Genomic DNA, 24,266 nt, shown 5'->3' with positions numbered 1-24,266 from the left:
TACTTTGCATGCATTTTGGCGTTTTTAAAACATAAAAAACTCATTAACAATCACATCACCTGTTTCTGGTAATATTATTATGTTTCTCGAGAAAAGATGTTTTCCATGCGTTTTAGCGTTTTGGTACGAAAGTAGCTAAAAAACAATGAAAAGAGAAGCCTTGGTAATGTTGTTTTGTTTTCGCATATAGGGTGATTTCCATGCTTTTTAGTGCCTAACACGCTAATAAACTCTTAACAAACACGTTTCTCGAACATTTTTTTCCTCATATAGCGCGCTTTCCATACATTTTGGCCTTTTGGTTCCAAACAATGTGAAATACACTGAAAAAAAAATAAATAAATTGTTGATAATATTTAGTTTCTCTATATACAGTACTATGGATGTGTTTTATCGATTTGGTACCTAACAAGCTGAAAAAAACACTCATAATACATGGCTCTTGTAATGTCCTTTTGTTTACATAAACAGTGCAGTTTGCATGCGTTTTGGCGTTTTTGTTCTTAAATCTCAAAACCACTAAAATTATGTTTTTTTTTTTTTCATAAAGTATGTTTTGCATGCGTTTTTAGCGTTTTGGTACGTAAGAAATTAAACAAAAAACACTTAAAAGACATGTTTTTCGTAATAATGTATTGTATTCCTATATAGGGTGAACTTTATTCTTTATAGCGTTTTTTATGCCTACCACTCTCAAGAACACTCAAAAGACACGTTCCTGGTAATGTCATTTCGTTTCCCCATTTAGGTGGCTTTGTATAAATTTTGGTGTTTTGGTTTCTAATAGTTTGAAAAAAAAAAAAAACACTAGAAATACAGCTTTTTGGTAAGGTTCTCTTTTTCTTCATATAGAATGGTATCCATACCTTTTTAGCATTTTGGCATCTAAAAAGTAAAAAAAAAAAATACTCGTAATGCAACATTATCGTAATGTTTTTTTTTTGTTTCTTCCTATAATATACTTTAAATGCATCTTGTATTTTATACGTAACAAGATTAAACACGCAAAGAATCTTTTTATTTTTTTTTATTTTATAGTTTCCCCATGAAGGGTGATTTCCTTGCATTTTAGCATTTTCGTAAGTAGCTCAAAACACTGAAAAGAAAGGTATTTTGGTAATGTTTTGTTTTCCCATGAAGTGTGCTTTCCCTGCTTTTTAGCGTCTTGGTGCCGAGTATACTCAAAGGAACATGTTTTCCGAAATTTTGTTTGCTTTCCTTATATAAAATAATCTGAAATCATTTTGGTGGTTTGGTACCTAACAATGTGAAATGCCCTGAAAATACACGTTCTTTGGTAATGTTGTTTTCTTTCTCCATATAGATTTCTATTCATGCGTTTTTGAGTTCTGGTACCTAAGATACCGAAAAAAAAAAAAACACTTATAGTAAGCGTTTATTGTAATGTTCTTTCGTTTCCCTTTATAGGGTATTTTCTATGCATTTTGACGTTTTTGTACGTAAGAAGCTGAAAATGCTTATTTTTTGGTAATGTTATTCTCTTTCATCAAGGATTTTAGCGTTTTAGTACGTAAGTAGCTCAGAACACTCAAAACACTTTTTTTTCTTTGTAAAGTTGTTTGTTTCCCAATATATGGTGCATTTTTAGAGTTTTGGTGCCTAACACGTTTATAAACACTCAAAAAGAAACATTTTTCAAAATTTTTCTTTTTCTCATATAAGGGGCTTTGTAAGCATTTTGGATCTTTGGTACCTAATAATGTGAAAAAACACTTAAAATACACGATTTTGGTAATGTTCTGTATCTCGATATTAAGTGTTAATCATGTGTTTTAGCATACTGGTATCTAAAATGCTCAGTCATAATACACGTCTTTTAGTTTCTCTATATAGTTCACATTACATGCATTTTTTTTTTTTTGTATGTAAGATTTTGTAACCAATATACTCTTTGTTTGGTGTCTTATTCTGACACTTCATAAAGGATGTTTTGCATGCAATTTAGCTTTGTGGTACGTAAAAAGTTCAAAAACACTCAAAAAAATCGTTTTTCTTAATGTTATCTTTTGATCCAATGTAGGGTGATTTCTATGCTTTTTAGCGTTTTAGTGTCTAACTTGCTCATAAACAGTCAAACGACACTTTTCTTGAATTCCCGTTTCATTTCCCAATATAGGGTGCTTTCCAATGCATTTTGGCATTTACGTACCTAATTATGTCAAATACACTCAAAATACACATTTTTGGTAATGTTCCTCTGTTTGTCCATATAGCTGTTAATGCATTTTAGCGTTTTGGTGCCTAATAAGCTCAAAAATACTCATAATACACGGTTTTGGTAATGTCCTTTCGTTTCCCCATATAGGGTACTTTGCTTGCAGTTTGGCGCTTTTATGGAAAAAAAAAAATTTTGGTTTTGTTTTGGTAATGTTATTTAGTTTTTCCTTAAAGGGTGTTTTGCATGCGTTTTTATCATTTGGTATGTAAAAAGTAAAAAAAAGAAATACTCAAAAGACACGTTTTTGGTAATGTTGTTCTGTATTCCCTTATAAGGTGAATTCCATGCTTTCAAGCGACAGGGTGACTAACACGAACAAAAACACTCAAAAACGCGTTTGTGTTAATGTTTCGTGTCCCCGTATAGGGTGCTTTCAAAGCATTTTGGCATATATATATATATATATATATATATATATATATATATATATATATATATATATATATATATATATATATATATATATATATATATATATATATATATATATATATATATATATATATATATATATATATATATATATATCGTTCACTTTCACATATAGAGTGCTTTGCATGAATTTTGGCGCTTTTGTACCTAACAATGAGAAATACATTCAAAATTCACTTTTTTGGTAATGTCCGGTTTCTCCATATAGACTGATATTCATGCATTTTAGCGTTTTGGTACCGAAGCAAATCAAAACATTAATAATACACCTTCCTTCCTACATAAAAAAAAAAAGAAAAAAAAAACACGTTTTTTTGTTAAGTCTTTTCGATTCCACATATAAGTTATTTTGCCTGTATTTTGGCGTTTTTCTACGTAACCAGATCAAAAACACTTAAAACTTATTTTTTTTCTGTAATGTTATTCTTTTTCTCCATAATGGGTGTTTCACATGCGTTTTAGTGTATTTTTTTTACGTAATAAGTTCAAAACACTCAAAAGACTCGTTTTTCGTGGTCTGTTATCCACATATAGGTTCTCATGCTTTTTTGTGTTTTGATGCCGACTACGTTCAAAAACCCTCAAAAGACATATCTTGTAATGTCATTTCATTTCCCATATATGGGGCTTTGCAGGTTCTTCGATGTTTTGATACCTATTAATAGTAAAAAAAACACTCAAAATACACGTTTTGGATAATATTCATATGTTTCTCTATGTAGAGTACTATTCATGAGTTTTATGATTTTGCTTCTTAACAAGGTGAAAAACTATCATGATATACGTTTCTCGTAATATCTTTTAGTTTTCCAAAAAAATAACTTTGTGTGGTTTTTGGCGTTTTTCTACGTAACAAACAAAAAAAAAAACACTCAAAATACTCTTTTTTGGAAATATTATTATGTTTTTCCATACAGTGTGTTTTGCATGCCTTTTAGCGTTTTTGTACGCAAAAGTTTAAAAAACACTCAAAAGACTCGTTTTTCGAAATGTGGTTTTCTATCATTTCATCTGGTGAGTTACATGTTTTTTTTTTTGGGGGGGGGGCAGTTTTGGTCCCTAACGCGCTGAAAAAAAAAGTAAATATTGACAGGAAACTTTTTCTAGTGATGTCATTTCTTTTCCTTGCATAAATTTTGGCGCTTTGGTACCTAACAATATGAAAAACACTCAAAATACACGTTTGTGGTATTTTTCTTCTTCCTACATATAGAGCGCTATTTATGCCTTTAAACATTTTAATACGTAAGAATTTCAAAAACACTCATAAAAATTTTCTCTTGTAATATTTTTTCGTTTCAACATATAGTGTGCCTTACATGCATTTTAACTTTTCACTACGTAACAAGCTCAAAAACAATGAATTTACTTGGTTTTGTTAATGTTATTTTGTTTCTGCATAAAGGATATTTTGCATGATATTTTGCGTTTTGGTACGAAGGTAGCTCCAAGACAATGAACAGAAATGTTTTTGGAATTTTTTTTTTCTTATTTAAAGTTTTTTTTTTCCAATAATTGTTATCATAAACACTCAAAAACCCTTTTTTGTATATCTCTTTTCTTTACCTAATATTGGATGCTTTGCTTGCAATTTTTGTTTTTTTTACCTAGCAAAGTGAAATACATTTAAAATGCATATTTTTGGTAATGTTATGCAGTTTCTCTAATATAGAGTGCTACTTATGCGTCTTATCGTTTTGGTAGCTAAGAGGCTCAAAAACACTATTATCATGTTTCTCATAATGCTGAAGCTCAAAAACACTATTATCATATGTCTCTCATAAAGTCTTTTCGTTTTTTTTTTTGTGCATTTTTTTTTTTTACATATATATATATATATATATATATATATATATATATATATATATATATATATATATATATATATATATATATATATATATATATATATATATATATATATATATATATATATATATATATATATATATACTTAAACTTAAGTACACTCAAAATGCTTTTTTTTTTTTTGTAATGCTATTGCGTTTCTCCATGAAAAGTGTTTTACATGCGTTTTAGTGTTTTGGTAGGTAAGTTGTTAAAAAAACCACTCAGACACTTTTTTTTTTTTCTTTTCCCATATAAAGTGTTTTGCATGCTTTTTAGCGTTTTGGTGCCTAACACGCTCATAAACACTCAAAAGACATGTTACTAGAAATGGAAAAAAACACGTTTTGGTAATGTTTTTCTGTCTCTCCATTTAGAGTGCTATTCATGCGTTTTAATGTTTTTTATAACTAAGAAAATTAAGAACACTTATGATACATGTTTCACATAAAATCTTTCCGTTTTCTAATATAGGGTACTTTCCATGCATTTTAGTGTTTTTTTTCTTTTACTTAACATGCTCAGAAACTCTCAAAATACTTTTTGATAGTTTTTCTCTTTTCAGTATAGAGTGTTTTGCTTGCGGTTTAACGTTTTGTTACGTAATTAACTCAAAATACTGCAAAGAGACGTTTTTGATAATGTTTTGTTTTCCCATAGAGTTTTCACACAGAGTGTTTTTCATGCTTTTTATTAATTTGGTACCAAGCACGTTCTTAAGCACTCAAAATACACCTATTCTGAAAATCTATTTCCCTTTCCCATTATAGGGTGCTTTTCATGCATTTTGGCGTTTTGGTACCTAACAAAGTGAAATACATTCAAAATTCACGTTTTTGGTAATGTTCTATTTGGTACCTAAGCTAAAAAAAATCTCACATAATGCACGTTCCTCGTAATGTTCTTTTCTTTCCCCCATATAAGATATTTTCCATACATTTTTGCGTTTTTGTACGTAAGAAACTGAAATATACTCAAACTTTTTTTCTTTTTTTTACATTTTTTTTTTTTTACTATTTTACGTGTCCATAAAGGGAATTTTGCAAGCGTTTTATTGTTTTGCTACGTATGCTGTTTAAAAACATTCAAAGAAACGTTTTTCTTAATGTTTTTTTTTGTATTTCCATATAGGTCGATTTCCATATTTTTTTTTTTTTACCTTTTGGTGCAGAGCATGCTCTTAAACAATGAAAATACATGTTTCTGGAAATTTCCTTTCCTTTCTACATATAGTGTGCTTTGCAAGCATTTTTCCGTTTGGTACGTCAGAATGTGAAATACACTCAAAATACACGTTTTTGTAATGTTGCTCGGTTTTTCGATATAAAGTAGTAATCATTTTCCGTTTTCATACTTAAAAAGCTCAAAAATATATATAATACACGTTTCTTGTCATGTCATTTCGTTGCATGCATATTCATATTTTTCTACGTAAAAAACTCAAAACACTCAAAATTCTTGTTTTTTGGCATTTTTTTTTTCTGTTTTTTGCATAAAGTGTGTTTTGCATGCGTTTTATAGTTTTGATACGTAAGAAGTTGTAAAACACTAAAAAAAAATTTTTTTGTAATGTTTTGTTTTCCTATACAAGCTAAATATCATCTTTTTTTCTTTTATCTTTTTGGTGCCTCACGCTCTCAAAAACAATGACGAAAAACGTTTCTGGTAATATAGTTTTGTTTCCCCATATGGAAGGCTTTACAAGCATTTTGCGCTTTGGTATCTAACAATGTGAAAACTACTGAAAACACGTTTTTCGTAATGTTGTTCTGTTTCTCCATGTGGTGCGTTAAAGCATTTTGGCACCTAAGAACCTCAAGAACACTCATAATACACGTTTCTTGTTATGACTTTTCTTCATATTGTGTATGTTCTATGTATTTTTGGCGTTTTTTCAAGTAAAAATGATCAAAAGTATTCAAAATACTTGTTTTTTTTGGCAGTGTTATTGTTTTTTTCTGTATACGGACTGTTTTGCAGGCGTTTTTGTGTTTTTGGTATGCAAGTAGCTAAAGAACACTCAAAAAGACACGTTCTTGGTAATATTTTCTTTTCCCACATAGAATGCTTCCCATGATTTTTTGCATTTTCATGCCTATCATGCTTTGCATGCTGATTGGCATTATGGCTACTAATGGTGTGAAAAAAAAATGTTTAAAAAAAAGTTTTTCTTTTCCGTATAGAGCGCTATTCATACGTTTTAGTGTATTGGTGTGTAAGAAGCTCAAGAACACTCACAATACACGTGTCTTCCAATGTCTTTTTGTTTCCAATATAGGATACTTTCCATGCATTTTTGCATGCTCAATTTTTTTTCTTTTCAGAATGCTTCTTTTTTGTAATGTTGTTCTGTTTCTCTATATACAGTGGTATTAACGCGTTTTTCGCATTTTGGTTCTCGTAATATCTTTTTGTTTTACTACATAGAGTACTTAACACTATAAATCCATCGCATGTTTTCCGTGCATTTTAGCATTTTTGTACGTAAGTAGTTCAAAAATACTAAAAAGACACGTTTACCGTAATGTTTTCTTTTCTCATATAGGGTGCTTTCCATGCTTTTTAGCATTGTCTTACCTAACAGGCTCAGAATCACTTAAAAAAAAATATGATTCTGTAATTTTTTTTTTTTCCTCTCCCCATATAATGCTTTCCGTGCATTTTGTCTTTTCGTTACCTAACATTGTAAAATACACTTAAAATACATGTTTTTTGTAGTTTTCTCTTTTTCAAATAAACAGCAATATTCATGCCTTTTTTCCGTTTTAGTACTTAAAGAATCTCAAAAAAAAAAAAAAAAAAAATTCAAAATACACATCTCTCATAATGTCCTTTTGGTTCCCTATATATGGTAGTTTACATGCATTTTGTTTTTTTTGTATGCAACAAGCTCAATGACACTCAAAATATTTTTTTTTTTTTTTTATGTTTTTGTACGTAAGCTTAAAAAAAACACTCAATACACACGTTTTTGTTGATGTTTTTATTCTCATAAACGATGCGTTCTATGCTTTTCACCGTTTGCTGTCTAGCATACAAAAAAATCAAATAAATAAATAAAAAAAATAAAAATAAAAATATACATTTCTTGCAATACCATCTCGTTTCCACATGTATTTTGGCGTTTTTATATCTAACAATGTGAAAGACTGTCAAAATGCACGTTATTGGTAATGATCTGTTTCTCCACACAGAATGCTGTTAACGTGTTTTTGCATTTTGGTACCTAAGAAGTTCGAAAACACTAATAATACACTTATCTCGTTATGTCTTTACGTATCTCCATATAAGCTATTTTGCATTCATTTTTGCGTTTTTGTAAATTACAAGCAAAAAAACATGCATAATACATTTATTTCTTAATATTATTCTTATTCTTCTTAAAGGGAGTTTTGCATGCGTTTTAGTGTTTTGGTACCTCAAAAGCTCAAAACCTCTCATAATACACCTCCCTCTTAATGTACTCTTCTTTCCATATATAATGTACTTTTTTATGGATTTTCGGCGTTTTTATACGTAACAAGCTCAATAGCAGTCAAAATACTTGTTTTGATAATGTTTTCTTTTTCTTTATCCATAAAATGTGTTTTGCATGAGTTTTTAGCGTTTTGGTACGTAAGAAAATCAATAACACTCAAAGTGCACGGTTTTCATGCTATTTTTTTTTTTTTTTTTATTCCTGTATACGGTGATTTCCATGCTTTTTTTTTAGCGTTTTAGTGCCTAACACTCCAAAAAAAAAAAACTTTCCCCCATAATAAAAAGGTTTTTTATGCGTTTTGGAATTTTGGTACATAAAATATGAAAAAAAAACACTCAAAATACACGTTTTTCGTAATGTTGTTCTGTTTCTCGATATAGAGTGCTATTTATGCGTTTAAGCGTTATGGTACCTTAGAAGCTCAAAAAATTTCATAACACGCGTTTCTCCTAATGTCTTTTATATCCCGATATGGAGTACTTAGCATGCATTTTTTTTTTTTTTTTTTTTTTTTTTACGTAACAAGCTCAAAAAAAATTGTTTTTCGTAATTTTATTTTGTTTCTCCATAAAGAGCTCTTTTCGTGCGTTTTACCCTTTTGGTAAGTGCGTAACTCAAGAACAATGAAAAAGACATTTCTTGCAAAGAAACACTCAAAACACATTTTTTTTTTAATATTTTTTTATTTTCCCAATATATGCTGCTTTACATGAGTTTCGTCAGTTTGGTACCTAACAATTAAAGAAAAAAGCACGTTTATAGTAATTTATGTTTCTCTATACAGTGCTATTGAAGCGTGTTTTGCGTTTTGTTACCACAAAGCTGAAAAACACTTACAATAACACTTACAATAACAATAATGTTTTTTTTTTCCCCATATCGGGTATTTTCCATAATTTTTAGTGTTTTGATTCCTAACACGCTCATAAATATTCAAAAGACACATTTTTTTCGGGGAAAATCTTGTTTTCTTACCCTATATATGGTGCTTTCAATGCATTTTGGGGTTTTGGTAAAGTTATTTTGTTTCTCTATATAGAGTGCTATTCATTATTTATTCACTTCCCACATGTTTTACATGCGTTTTAGGGTTTTGTTCTGAAAGTAGCTCAAAACACCTGAGAGATGTTTTTTTTTTTTTTTTTCCAACATAGGGCGCCTTCCTTGCTTTTTAACGTTTTGGTGCGTAACAGGCTCATAAACACTCAAAAGAGACGTTTCTGGAAATTCCATTTTGTTTCCCCATATTTTGCTGATTTAATGCCTAACAATGTGATATACACTCAAAATATACGTTTTTGGAATTGTTCATTTGTATTCTCATATAGGTTAATTTACATATATTTTTTTTATTGTTTTGGTGGCGAAAAACGCCCATAAAACACATTTCTGGAAATTTCATTTCGTTAGCTCATATATGGACTTTCCATTCGTTTTAGCTTTTTTGGTACCTAAGAATGTGAAAAACACTCAAAATACACGTTTTTGGTAATGTTGTCTTGTTTCTCCATATAGAGGAATGTTTAGGCGTTTTCACATTTTGCTAAGAATTTTAAAAGCATTCATAATACACGTTTCTCATAATATTCTTACGTTACCCCATATAGGATATTTTCCATGCATTTTGGCGCTTTTCTACTTTACAAGCACAAAACACACAAAATACTTAGTTTTATATATTTTTTTTTTTCCATGCATGCATGCATGCGTTTTATTGTTTTGGTACATAAGCAGCTAAAAAAAAAAAAACACACACACAAAAGACAAGTTTCTTATAATGTAGTTTTGTATTCCATATAGGGTGATTTCCATGCTCTTTAGCGTTTTGGTGCCTAGCACGCGTGTAAACACTGAAAAAACATGCTTCTGGAAATCTCGTTTCCTTTCCCCATATATCGTTTCGATGCATAAAACGCTTATAAACACTCAAAAGAAACTTTTCTGGAAATTTCCTTTTGTTTTCCATTATGAATGTGAAAAATACTGAAAAACACATTTTTGGTAATGTTTGTCTGTTTCTTCATAATGAGTGGTATTTATGCGATTTAAAAAGCTTAAAAACACTAATAATACATGTTTCTCGTAATGTTCCTTCGTTACCTCATATATGTTATTTTCAATGCATTTTGGCAATTTTGTGTGTAAAATGTTCAAAATCGATGAAAATACTTGTTTTTGGTAATGTTAATATGTTTCTCCATAAAGTGTGTTTTGCAAGCGTTTTAGAATTTTGGTACGTAAGGAGGTTAAAAACACTGAAAAGAGACGATAATTTTTTTTTTCATTTTTTTCCCATATAGGGTGTTTTCCATTTCTTTGTGTGTGTGTGTGTGTGTGTGTGTGTGTGTGTGTGTGTGTGTGTTTTCGTTCCTAACACGCTCATAGACACTAAACACAAAACAAAAACAAAGAAAGTTTGGGGGGAAATTTCGTTTCCTTAATTTTAGGTCATTTCCTCAAATAGTGTGCTTTGCATGCATTTTGTCGTTTTGGTGCCTTGCAATGTTAAATGTACTCAATATACACGTTTTTGGTAATGTTGTTCTATCTCTTCATATATCGTACATTTTTTAAGCTTTTTAGGTTTTTGTGCCTAACACACTTACAAACACTCAAAAGACACGTTATTGGAAATGTCGTTTACTTCCATCTTATAGAGTGGTTTGCATGCATATTGCGTTAGGGCAACTAAGAATGAGAAATACACTCAAAATGCATGTTTTTTGTATTTTTTCTGTTTTTTTTTTCTGTAAGGAATTCTTTTCATATGTTTTAGAGTTTTCGTACCTAATAAGCTTACACTAATAATAAACGTTTCTGGTAATGTTTTTTTTTTTTTTTCTCCACATGTAAAGTTGTTCACAGCATTTTGACGTTTTTGTACGTAGCAAGCTTAAAAAAAAAAAAAGAAAAAAGATCAAAAATAATTGTTTTTGGTAGTTATTCTCCTTTCCATACAGGAAACACTGAAAAGACACGTTTTTGGTAATGCTTTTTTTTTTTCATTTCCTATATAGGGTGCTTTCCATGATTTTTAGCTTTTTGATGCCTAGCACGCTCGCAAACACTTCAAAGACACATTTCTGGAAATCTTGTTCCGTTTCCCCATAGAGGGTGCTTTGTATGCAGTTTCGGGTTACGGGACCTAACAATGTGAAATACACTCAAAATACACATTTTTGGTAATGTTATTCTGTTTCTTCACAAAGAGTTTTAACGTTTTTGTGCGTAAGAAGTTCAAAAACACTCATAAGAGAAAATTCTCATAATGGCGTTTTCTTTAGCAATATAGGGTATTTTGAATACATTTTGAGGATTTTGTACATGTTTTAGTAACTAAGAAACAAAAAAGAAAGTCTTAAATCTTATCGCAGTTAGAGGAAACCCACACCGTATGTACACAAAAAATAACAAAGCTCTGGGTGCGAAAAAGATTTATGAGTTATACTTAGGAAAGCAATGCATAGAGGCCAGAAAGAGGGCAAACAGGGTATTAGGATTAATTTTTAGGAGTATTAAAAGTAGAAGTTCTGAAGTAATGTTAAAATTTTATTTGGAACTGGTCAGACTCTGTGCAGTTCTGGTCCCCATATTACAGGAAGGATATAAGCCTATTAGAATCAGTACACAGGAGAATGTCTAAAAGGATACAGGGGATAAGGAGTATTCCTCACGAGGCGAGATTGAAGCTGTTAAATTTCCATTCTTTAGAGAGACGTAGGTTAAGATGGGACCTGATAGACGTCATTAAGTGGTATAAGGGTTATAACAAGGAGGACGTATGCAAAATTCTTAAGTTCAGTAACTAAGATTGAACAAGAAATTTGGGATTGAATCTTGAAAAACTTAGGTTTAAAAAAGAGATATTAAGAAACTGGTTCTCAAATAGAGTGGTTGATGAATAGACTCAGTAATCAGAATGTTAGTGTTAAGACATTAAGGGGCTTTAAGAGAAGATTAGACAGATTTATGAATGGGGATGATAGCTGGAAATAGGTAGGTAGGATTCATACAGGGACTGCCACGTGTAGGCCCGATGGCTTCTTGCAGCCTCCCTTACTTCTTATGTTTTTATATTCTTAAAAAAAAAAATAGATAATAATAATAATAATAATAATAATAATAATAATAATAATAATAATAATAATCCGTTATTTTAGATTTATGTCACTTGAAATTATCAGGACGTTAATTTTCATTCACTCCAAAACTCACTCCATGCACACCTGGCTCCCTAATGTCACCTGAGCACCGGAAGCAGAAATATAGTAAACCATATAAAAAAAATAATAATAATATAAATGTAATAATAATAATAATAATAAAAATAATAATAATAATAATAATAATAATAATAATAATAATAATAATAATAATAATAATGATAATAATAATAATAATAATAATAATAATAATAATGATAATAATAATAATAATAAAAATAACTTTCCTTGATAACATCTTCATAACTTGGATCACCCAAATCATTATCCTTTTTTTTGCATACAATTCTTCATCTAGTGTAATTGTTCCCTCGTTTTTCTCCCTCACGCTGGCATTCCGGAGCGGTGAAGGCTCACGTTTAATTAACTTAATAAGTATTAACATCACAGTAAGCAAGGAAGGAAGGAAGGGGAGAGAGAGAGAGAGAGAGAGAGAGAGAGAGAGAGAGAGAGAGAGAGAGAGAGAGAGAGAGAGAGAGAGAGAGAGAGAGAGAGAGAGAGAGAGAGAGAAAGGAGGTTTCAAATCCACTGGTTTGGAGTGAAAAGGAAAGGAAAAAAAAGGGGAAGGAAGGTGGAGACGTGAGATTTCCTTCTTTGAATGGGGGAAGAGGAGAGGAAGCAAAGTGAAAGAAGGAAGGGATCTCATGGATAATATAGGAAGAATGAGGGAAGGGAGGGAGGAAGTACTAGAGATATGTGAATGAGGATATAGATTAAGAAAGGAAGGGAGGGAAGGAAGAGGAAGGAAGGAAGGAAGTAGGTAAGAAATGAAAGCCAGAGAGAGACAGACAGACAGAGAGAGAGAGAGAGAGAGAGAGAGAGAGAGAGAGAGAGAGAGAGAGAGAGAGAGAGAGAGAGGGAGATACCGGGACAATTGGTTGTCCTGGTTCCTGTCAATTCCAACATGTTATCAGTAGTGTTATGCGATGACTGTATCTAAAAATCACATATAATATCGTCCAAGATTTATTTATTTCTAATTCGCCTCAAATGCGCACTGTAGGCAAGCTGAAGTCATTGCCCTAAATAAATCATTGCTATTATGAGAGACACAGGGATACGCAGGGCACTCAGAGGTACAACCTCGTCTCGCCTCACTGATGAACCGATTTTCTCTCTCGCGTCAACCAACACCACTTTTCATGTACTGACGACGATTTAATATTCATTGCAAAATTCAATCTCGATTCGGAAACTTACCATCCAAAATTCGTTCCGGCCCGTGGAGGACAGGGGGAGCGTACTGGAGGGGAGGGTGGCTGTCTGGTTCCACCAGGGGCCCAGGGCGGGGATCGGGCAGCAAGTCCCGCTCCTCCTTTACCTCCTTATTAAGATATGATCGTCCACTTCCAGCCCCTCACACCCAACAAGAGGCCATCGTTAACACTACGCACCAACCACCAGATACTGCCACCACTGGGGCCCTGATGGGGAGATACGGGCTCCTCCTTCCGTGACAGTGTCTGGTGAATTGTGTGTAGTAGTTCATCAAAATTAGCGTTCAGGACCTAACTACAAAGGAGTAAATTGGCCTCCATCATGCCCCAGACACTGCCATGCGAGGGACCTCTTTTGGGAAGAAGAGTGCGCCTTCCATGGCAGTGACTGGTGAGTTTGTCAAAATTGTCTTTCTGATGACCTCTTGTTCAGTGTGAGGGGCTGGAGGGTTGCAGCGCCACTGTCCCCACACTTCGAGAAAACTCGCTTCGTTTAATGCGATTCCCGCGTCGTCATCGTAAAACTCGCTTCGTTTAATGTGATTCCTGCGTCGTCATCGTGAAATTCGCTTCGTTTAATGTGATTCCCGCGTCGTTATCGTGAAACTCGCTTCGTTATCGTGAAAATCGCATCGTTATCGTGAAACTCGCTTCGTTTAATGTGATTCCCGCATCGTTATCGTGAAAATTGCTTCGTTATCGTGAAAACCGCATCGTTATTATGAAACTCGCTTCGTTTAAATTGATTCCTGCGTCTTATTGAAAATCGCATCGTTATCGTGAAAACTACATCCTTATCGTGAAATCCGCTTCGTTATCGTGAAAATCGCATCGTTATCGGCACCGGCATCGTTTATATATTTATTTATTTATTTATTTATTTTAATCTATTTACTTATTTGTCTTTCTATTACTTTATTTTCTATATTTATTTATAATTATTTATTTCCTTTTTTCCTTTTATTCATTTATTTTGGTTAACGGGAAACCTCAACCTGTAGCTGCCAGACATTTTGGGCAACATGGCACGCTGATAAATACTCAAAAGACACATTTCTGATAAAGTTGTTTGTTTCACGCATCTTGGCATTTTAGTGCCCTATAATGTGAAAATTAAACACCTTTTTGGTAATATTGTTGTTTCTACATATTAGAGTGCTTGTCATACATTTTAGTATTATGGTACGTAGAAATGTAAAAACTCATGTAAAACACTTCTCGTAATGTCCTTTCGTTTCCCCATACAGAGTACTCGTACTTTGCGTGCAGTTTTGCATTGGTCTACATAACAAGCTAAAAGCATTCAAAATACTCGTTTTTGGGATAGTTATACTGTTTTTCCACGAAGAATTTTTCTGGAAGTGTTTTAGCGTTTTGGTACTTATGTAGTTAAAAAAAATGAAAAGATAGGTTTTTGGTAATGTTGCTTTGTTTTCCTATATAGGGAGCTTTCCATGCTTTATTAATTTGTGCCTAGCCCGCTCATAAACACTTCAGAAACATGTTTCAGGAAATATCGTTTCCTTTCCTCATATACAAATGTTTTGCGTACATTTTGGCGATTGGGTACCTAACAGTGTGAAAATAAACTTTTTCGTAATATTTTCTCTTTCTCCATATAGAGTACTATTCATACGTTTTTCTATTGTGGTACCTAAGAATCTTAAAAATTCTTATAGCAATCATTTCTAGTACTTTTCATTTCCTCATATAAAGTACTTTCCATATATGTTAACGTTTATGTACGTAATAAACACTCACAATATTTGTGTTTGGTAATAAAAGAGTGTTTTCATGTTTTATATTTTTTTTTTCCGTTTTGGTATGTAAGTAGCTGAAAACACTCAAAAGACACGTTTTTTGTAATGTTATTTTGTATTCCCATATACGGTGCTTTCCATAATTTTTAGCGTTTTGGTGCTTAACACGCTCATAAACTCTTAAAAGATATATTTTTAGAAATCTCGTTTCCTTTACCCATGCCTAACACATACACATTTTTGGTAATATTATTTTGTTTCTCCATATAGAGTGTTATTCATGCGTTTTAGCATTATGATACCTAAGAAGCTCAAAAGTCTCATAATACAAGCTTATCGTAATGTTCCTTTGTTTCCCCGTATAGATTACTCCTCTTGGACTTTGGCATTTTTTACGACAAAGATAAAACAAAAAAAAGAAAGCAAAATGCTTGTTTCTTGTAATGCTCTTGTATTTCTCCATAAAGGGCGTTTTGGATTTTTAAGCTTTTTGGAAATAGGTTAAAAGACACAATTTTTGTAATGTTGTCTTGTGTTCCTATAGACGGTGATTTTTTTGCTTTTAAGTGTTTTGTTAACTAATACGGACATCAGTACTCAAAAGACACGTTTCTGGAAATGTTGTTTCCTTTCCCCATATTGAATGTTTTTTTTTTTTTTATGGATTCTTGCGTTTTATTACCTAATAGTGTGAAATACCTTCAAAATACTCTTTTTAGTAATATTGTTCTGTTTTTCCCTATAGAGTGCTATTCATGCTTTTTTTTTTTTGGTACCTAAGAAGCTCAAAATACTCATAATACACGTTCCTCGTAGTGTTTTTTTCATTTCTTCATACAGGGTACTTTTCATTCATTTTGACGTTTTTCTACGTAATAAGCTAAAAATCCTAAAAATATTGTATTTTAGTAATGGTATTGTTTCTTCCAAAAAAAAAAAATGCGTTTTGCATACGTTTTACCGTTTTGGTACTTTATGTAGCTGAAAAACTCTCATAAGACACGTTTTTGGTAATACTGATTTGTTTTCCCGTATTCGGAACTTTCTATGTATCATAACGTTTTGGTGCCTAACAATCTCATAAACACATATTCCTGAAGATATATTCCTGTCTTTTTCATTTTTCATTAGTGGGTACTTTACGTGCATTTTGGCGTTTTGGTATTTGAAAATGTGAAAAAAAAACACTCAAAACAAATTTCTGTTTCTCCATATAGATTGCAATTCACACGTTTCAGCGTTTTTTACATAAGGTCAAAAACACTCATGATACACGTTTCTCATAATGTTTTTTTGTTTCTCTAAATGAGGTACTTTCCATGCAATTTGGCTTAAAAACACGTAAAATACGCGATTTTCGTAGTCAATGCTTTCAATAAATGGAGTTTTCCATACGTATTATCGTTTTGGTACATAAGTAGCAGGGTTATTACCCTGCCTTCTTACGTAATAAGTTAAAAACACGATTTTCGTAGAGTCATTGTGTTTTTTCAATAAATGTCGTTTTCCATACGCATTATCGTGTCGGAACATAAGTTCTTCTTACGTAACAAGTTAAAAACACTAAAATGTTTGTTTTTGGAAATATTATTACTTTTTTCACCATAAAGGGAGTTTTCTATGCGTTTTAGCGTTTTGGTGCGAAAAAAGTTTAAAAACAATCAAGGGATTCTTTATTTTTCATAATGTTGCTTTCTATATCCTTACAGGGTGATCTTCATGGTTTTCACCGTTTTGGTGTCCTAAACAATTTAAAAAAATAAAATAAAAAACTTATTTCTTGTAATTTCGTTTCCTTTGTACATATAAAAGGCTTTAGATGCATTTTGGTGTATTGCTCCCTAACAATTTGAAAATCACTCAGAATACACGTTTTTGTTAATGTTGTTCTATTTTTCCACATAGGGTGCTATTCATGCGTTTTAGCGTTTTGGTACTTAGAAAGCTCAAAAAACTCACAATACACTTTCCTCGTAATGTCTTTTCGTTTCCCCTTATATGATACTTTGGAAACATTTTGTCTTTTTCTACATAAAAAAAAAAAACTCAAAAACAGTGAAAATACTTGTTTCTGGTAAAGTTATTCTATTTCTCCGTAAAAGGTGTTTTCCATGCATTTTAGTGTTTTGATACGTAAGAAGCTCAAAAACGCTAAAAAGAAACGTTTTTGTTAATGTTGTTTGGTTTTGCCATATAGGGTGCTTTCCATACTTTTCTAGCGTTTTTGTGACTAGCATATTCATAAGCATAAAGCACGTTTATGGAAATCCCGTTTTGATACGTAAGTAGCTCAAAAAAGCTAAAAAGAGACGTTTTTGGTAATGTTTCGTTTTCCTTATAAAGTGCATTCCGTGATTTTTATCATTTTGATGGGTAACAGTCTCAGAAAAACAAAAGACAAAGACGTGTCGTTTCCTTTCCACAAATAGGTTGCTTTCCATTCATTTTAGCGTTTTGGTGTCTAGCAGTGTGAAAAACAATTCTCCATACATGTATAAGGGCATTTGAATACATTTTGATGTTTTGGTACCCAACAATGTTAAAAACACGCAAAATACACTTTATAGTAATGTTGTACTGTTCCTCTATATACAGTGCTTTTAACGCCTTTTCACAATTTGGTAACTAAGAAACTCAAAAACATTCATAAGAAACGTTTCTCGTTATGTCTTTTCGTTTCCCATTTAGGATACTTTGAATGCATTTTGGGTTGTCTTCATGACGAGATAAAAAATACTTAAAACACTTATTTTTGGTAATAATATTTTGTTTCTTGATAAATGGGGTTTTGCCTGCGTTTTTAGCGTTTTGGTACGTAAGAAGTTCAAAAATACAAAAAAAAAAACACATTTTTTTGTAATATTTTTTTTATCCCCATATACCGTGATTTATGTCTTTTTGTGTTTTGTGCTTAATACGCTTAAAAACACTAAAAAGACACGTTTTAAGTACTGTCGATTCGTTTCTGCATATAGTGATCTTTGTAAATATTTTGATGATTTGGTTTCTAACAATGTGAAAACACTCGAAACATTTTTTTTTTTTTTTTCATGTTGTTATGTTTTTTCCATATAGAGTGCTATAAATTCGTTTTCGCGTTTTGGTATCTAAGAAGCTTAAAAACAATTATTATAAATGTTTCTCGTAATGTCTTTTCGACTCCCCATTAAGCGTACTTAGTATGCATTTTCTCGATCTTCTACATAAGAAGCTCAAAAGCACTCAAAAAAATATCTATTTTTGGTAATGTTATTCTGTTTCTTTTATAAATAGTGTAATCCATGGATTTTCCTTTTTTCGTATGCAAAAAGTTCAAAAATACTCAACAGAGGCGTTTTTCTTTATATATATATATATATATATATATATATATATATATATATATATATATATATATATATATATATATATATATATATATATATATATATATATATATATAAAGAAAAACGCCTCTGTTGAGTATTTTTGAACTTTTTGCATACGAAAAAAGGAAAATCCATGGATTACACTATTTATAAAAGAAACAGAATAACATTACCAAAAATAGGTATATATATATATATATATATATATATATATATATATATATATATATATATATATATATATATATATATATATATATATATATATATATATATATATATATATATATATATATATATATATATATATATATTTTTTTTTTTTTTTATTTTTTTTTTCTGCTATCATATCGGGTGATTTTCAGGCTTTTTAGAGTTTTGGTGCCTAACATGTAAAAAAAAACAATCAAAAGACACATTTCTGGTAATTTCGTTTCATTTGACCATATAGATAGCTCTGCATACATTTTGGCGTTTTGATACCTAATAAAATGAAACCATTCAAAATACACTATTTTGGTAATGTTTTTTTTTCTTCATTTAGAGTGCTATTCGTGCGTTTTAGCAAGATGGTACTTAAGTAGCTCAAAAACTCTTATAATATACGTCTCTCGTAATGTCTTTTCTTTTCCTTATATAGAATACTTTACATACATTTGGTTGTTTTTCTACGTAACAAGCTCAAAACACTCAAAACACACGTTTTTGGTGAAATTAAACTCTTTTACCATGAGCTTTGGTGATTTGGTAGGTAAGTAGCTGAAAAACACTGAAATAAGATGTTTTTGGTGATATTGTTTTGTTTTACCATAAAATGCTTTGTATGCTGTTTAGTGTTTTGGTGCCTAAACACTTTAAAGACGTGTTTTTGGGAATGTCAACTTTTTTTTTTCGTAGATGGTAATTTCCTTCATTTTGGCGTTTTGTACCTAAGAATGTGGAAAAAAAAAACTCAAAATACACGCTTTTCATAATGTTGTTCTGTTTCTCCTTAAAGAATGCTATTAATGCGTTCAAGCTCATAATACACGTCTCTTGTAATGTCCTCTCTTTTTCCCAAATAGGGTACTTAGAATGGATTTTTTTTTGGCGATTTTGTATCAAGAAAATCAATGAAATCTCAAAAAACGTGTTTTTTGCTAGGGTTATTCTTTTTCTCCATAAATGGTGTTTTCCATGCGTTTTAGCGTTATGGTACGTAAGAAGTTCAAAGGAGACTCAAAAGGCACTTATTTCGTAATGTTTTTTTTGTATACCCTTATAGGGTTATTTCCATTCTTTTAAGCGTTTGGGTGTCTAACACGCTCAAAAACACTAAAAAGACAACGTTTTTTATAATGTTGTTTTGTTTTCCGATATACAGGGCTTTCCATGCTTTTTTAGCGCTTTGGAGCATATCATACTCAGAAAAAAGACATAAATCTATAAATATTATTTATTTTCCATGGATTTTGGCATTTTGATACCTAACAATGTGAAATACATTCAAAATACATATTTTTTATAATGTTGTTCTGGTTTTCCATTGCATATGTTTTAGTATTTTGGTACGTAAATAGATTTAATATAGTGAAAAGAGGAGTTTTTGGTAATGATTAGTTTTCCCACAGAGATGCTTTTTTTTATGCTTTCGATCGTTTTGGTGCCTAGCACACTTAGAAACACCAAAAAAGAAACGTTTCTTGAAATCTCGTTTACTTTCCCGATATAGTGTGCTTTTCATGGATTTTCACGTTTTGGTTATAAAAACAATGTTATAAAATGCTCTTCATGCGTTTTAGCTTTTTGATACCTAAGACCTAAAAAGCTATAAAACACTTATTATATATGTTTCTCGCAATGTTTTTTCATATCCATGTATTTTTCCGTTTTTGTATGTAACAAGCTCAAAAAACACTCAAACATTTTCGGTAAAGTTAATGTGATTCTGTATGAACTGTGTATTCTCGTCCGTTTTAGTGTTTCGTTAGTTAAGAGCCTCAAAACTCTCAAAATACACGTTTTTGATAATGTTTTGTTTTCCCATAAAAGTTGCTTTACCTGCTCTTTAGCGTTATGGTACTTAACACGCTCATGCACACTCAAAAGACACGTTTCTGGAAATGTCGTTTCTTTTTCGTGTAGAGGGTGCTTTGCCTGCATTTTGCAATTTTGATACGTAACACTGTGAAATACTCTGAAAATCCACGCTTTTGGTAATCTTATTCTGTTTTCATATATAGAGTGTTATTTATGCGTTTTAGCGTTTTGTGCTATATAGAGTTCATTCTATATAGCAGTTTTGTATTCCCATATAGGATCGTTTTTATGCTTTTTTTTTTTTTACGTTTTGCTGCCTAACACGCTAAAAACACACAAACGACATGTCTCTTGTCATATTTCGTTTCACCAAATAGAGTTTTTTGCATGCATTTTGACGTTTTGGAACCTAACAAAGTGAAAAGCACTTTAAGTAAACGTTTTTAGTAATGTTCTGTTTCTCCACATAGAGTGCTATTCACGCGTTTTAGAGTTGTTACCTAAGAATCTGAAAACCACTCATAATACACAATTCTCGTCATGTCCATTCCTTTCCCAATATAGGGTACTTTGCATGCATTTTGGCCTTTTGGTACCTAACAATGGAAAAAGATATCAAAACAGACGTTTTTGGTAATGCTGTTCTTTTTCTTCATAAAAAAAAGTGGTATTCACGCTTTTAAGTGTTTTGGTACTTAAGAAACTAAGGAACACTGATAATACACGTTTCTTGTAATATCGTTTCATTTTTTAAATGAATTTAAATATTTTTTTTTTACTTTCAATTAATTTTCTTTTTACCTAACATGCTAAAAATGTTATTTTGTTTCTCAATAAAAAAAATCGCATGTTTTTGTTTTTTTTTTAAGCGTTTTCATGCATAAGAACCTTAAAAAAAAATATAACACGAAACACTCAAAAGATATTTTTCGTATTGCTGTTTTATATCCCAATACGGGTACATTCTATGAATTTTGGCGGTTTGGTGCCTAAAACACTAAAAACACCTGAAAAGACACCTTTCTGGTTATGTTCTTTCGTTTCCTCATATGATATGCGTTGTATACATTTTGGCGGTTTGGTACCTATCGTTGTAAAAAATACTCAAAATACGTTTTTGGTAATGTTGATCAGTTTCTACATATGGAGTGCCATTCACGCATTTTAGCATTGTTTTACCTGAGAATGTCAAAAACTCATAATCCAAGTTTCCGGTAATATTGTTTTTTTTTCACCAATTAAGGTACTTTTCATACATTTTCCTGTTTCTCTACCCAAGCTTAAAAACACTCGAAATGCATACTATTGGTAATGTTAATCTGCTTCTGCAGAAAGAACATTTTAGTGTTTTGTTATGAAAGAAACTGAAAAACACTCAAAACACACGCTTTTCGTTCTATAGTTTTGTAGTCCAATATTGCTTTCCGTGCATTTTAGCATTTTGGTACCTAACAGGATCAAAAAGAGTAAGAAGATATGTTTCAAGAAATATCGTTTTGTTACCCCATATAGAGTGCTTTTCATGCATTTCATTGCTTTGATACGTAAGAATATTATTTTTTTTTCTTTTTGTTTTTTTTTCTGTTCCTCCTTATAAAGTGGGATTGACGCATTTTAGATTTTTGGTACTTAAGAAGTTAAAAAAAACACTCACAATACACATTTCTCGTCATCTTTCATTTCCCCATACAGTGTTTTACATTCATTTTGGGGTTTTGGTACATAGCAATAAAAAAAAAAACACTTGAAACAGACATTTTTTGCAAGATTGTTCTGTTTCTTCATATAAAGTGCTTTTTCGCGTGTTTTAGCGTTTTGTTACCTAAGATATTAAAAAAAACACGTGAAATGCATGTTCCTTGTTATATTTCGTTTTCCATATAGGATACTTTACATGCATTTTATCGTTTTTTGTACGTCATATGCTCAAAAAACACTTAAAGGACGCGTTTATGGTAATGTTGTTTTGTATTTCAGTATAGAGTGTTTTCCATCATTTTAGCGTTCTGATGCCTAAAACGCAGTAAAACAATGTAAAAGCACGTTTCAAGTAATGTCGATTCCATTGTCTATAAAAAGCGCTTTGCATTAATTATGATGGCGTTTTGGTAACTAATAATGTAAAAAATACCAAAAACACAAGTTTTTGTATTGTTGTTTAGTTTCTACATATTCTACTACATGTTTCTACTATTCACGCGTTTCTGCGTTTAGTTACCTCAGGTCAAAAACACCCATAATATATTTTTTTTATTATTTTTTGACGTAAACTTTTTACGTAAAAAGTAAAAAAAAAAAAAAAAAGCAATCAAAAAACTCGTTTTTCGTAATGTTATCTTTTGATCCAATGTGATTTCTATGCTTTTTAGCGTTTTAGTGTCTAACATGCTCATAAACAGTCAAATGACACTTTTCTTGAATTCCCGTTTCATTTCCCCATATAGGGTGCTTTCCATGCATTTTGGCATTTACACTCAAAATACACGTTTTTGTTAATGTTGCTCTGTTTGTTCATATAACTATTAATGCATTTTAGCGTTTTGGTGCCTAATAAGCTCAAAAATATTCATAATACACGTCTTTGATAATGTCCCCATATACGGTACTTTGCTTTCATTTTGGCGTTTTTCAGCAAAAAAAAAAAAAAAAAAAATGAAAATGCTAGTTTTGGTAATGTTATTGAGCTTTTTCATTTTCTTAAAGGGTGTTTTGCATGCGTTTTATCGTTTGGTACGTAAAAAGTAAAAAAAAAAAAAAAAAAAACTCAAAAGACACGTTTTTGGTAATATTGTTCTGTATTCCCATATAAGGTGAATTCCATGCTTACAAGCGACAAGGTGACTAACACGAACAAAATAACTCAAAAACGCGTTTCTGTTAATGTTTCCTCTCCCCGTATAGGGTGCTTTCAATGCATTTTGGAATATATATATATATATATATATATATATATATATATATATATATATATATATATATATATATATATATATATATATATATATATATATATATATATATAACTATGACTCTCTGAGGTCCCGGGATGGTGTCATGCCGTGACTCCCCGAGTGACGTGAAAAACCTCTTTGAGACTTAGTTACAGGGGAAGCCTGCCTCCTAGTGGCGCCCGCTGGAAACGTAGGCACAAGCCCGAGGGATTGGGCCTACGGCTAAAGTGCTTACCCCGCGAGATGAATGTGGGGCGGGGAGTTGGACAAATATTCCATCCTCCCTTCTCAATAAATGTTCATAGAGTAATGGGGCTCCGCCAGGCTTCGGAGCCCAGAACAGCTTCACTGGTCCGGAGTCCTTTCTGCTCCTTCGAGTTCTCTACCTCGTTGGGTGGTGGGCCGTCAGGGTGATTTGCCGAGTCGGTGGGCTAAACCCACTAACCCTCGACAGCGGTAGTCACTCTGGCGTTTCCGGGATGACGGCCCGCTGGTTTGGGGGGTAGCGCTCTTCCTGCCCCCAAGGGCCAGCGGGTTCATGGCTTTGAAATGGGGTACACGGGGCGGATGCGGTCCCAGTCCCCCTCGGGTCTGAGGGGCGGGCATAGAGCCTCCGTGCACGTCCTCTCGGACCCAGAGCGTCCTAGCAGAGCTCGTAGTCTGCGAACGGTTTGTCATGCTGCGGTGGGCCTAGTAGCTCAGGTAGCCAACCGTCTGGCTGAGGGTGG

The sequence above is a fragment of the Scylla paramamosain genome, chromosome 38, assembly GCF_035594125.1.
Source record: "Scylla paramamosain isolate STU-SP2022 chromosome 38, ASM3559412v1, whole genome shotgun sequence".
Lineage (NCBI taxonomy): Eukaryota > Metazoa > Arthropoda > Malacostraca > Decapoda > Portunidae > Scylla > Scylla paramamosain.
The sequence above is the reverse complement of the archived record's forward strand: the minus strand, read 5'-3'. Positions refer to the sequence as shown.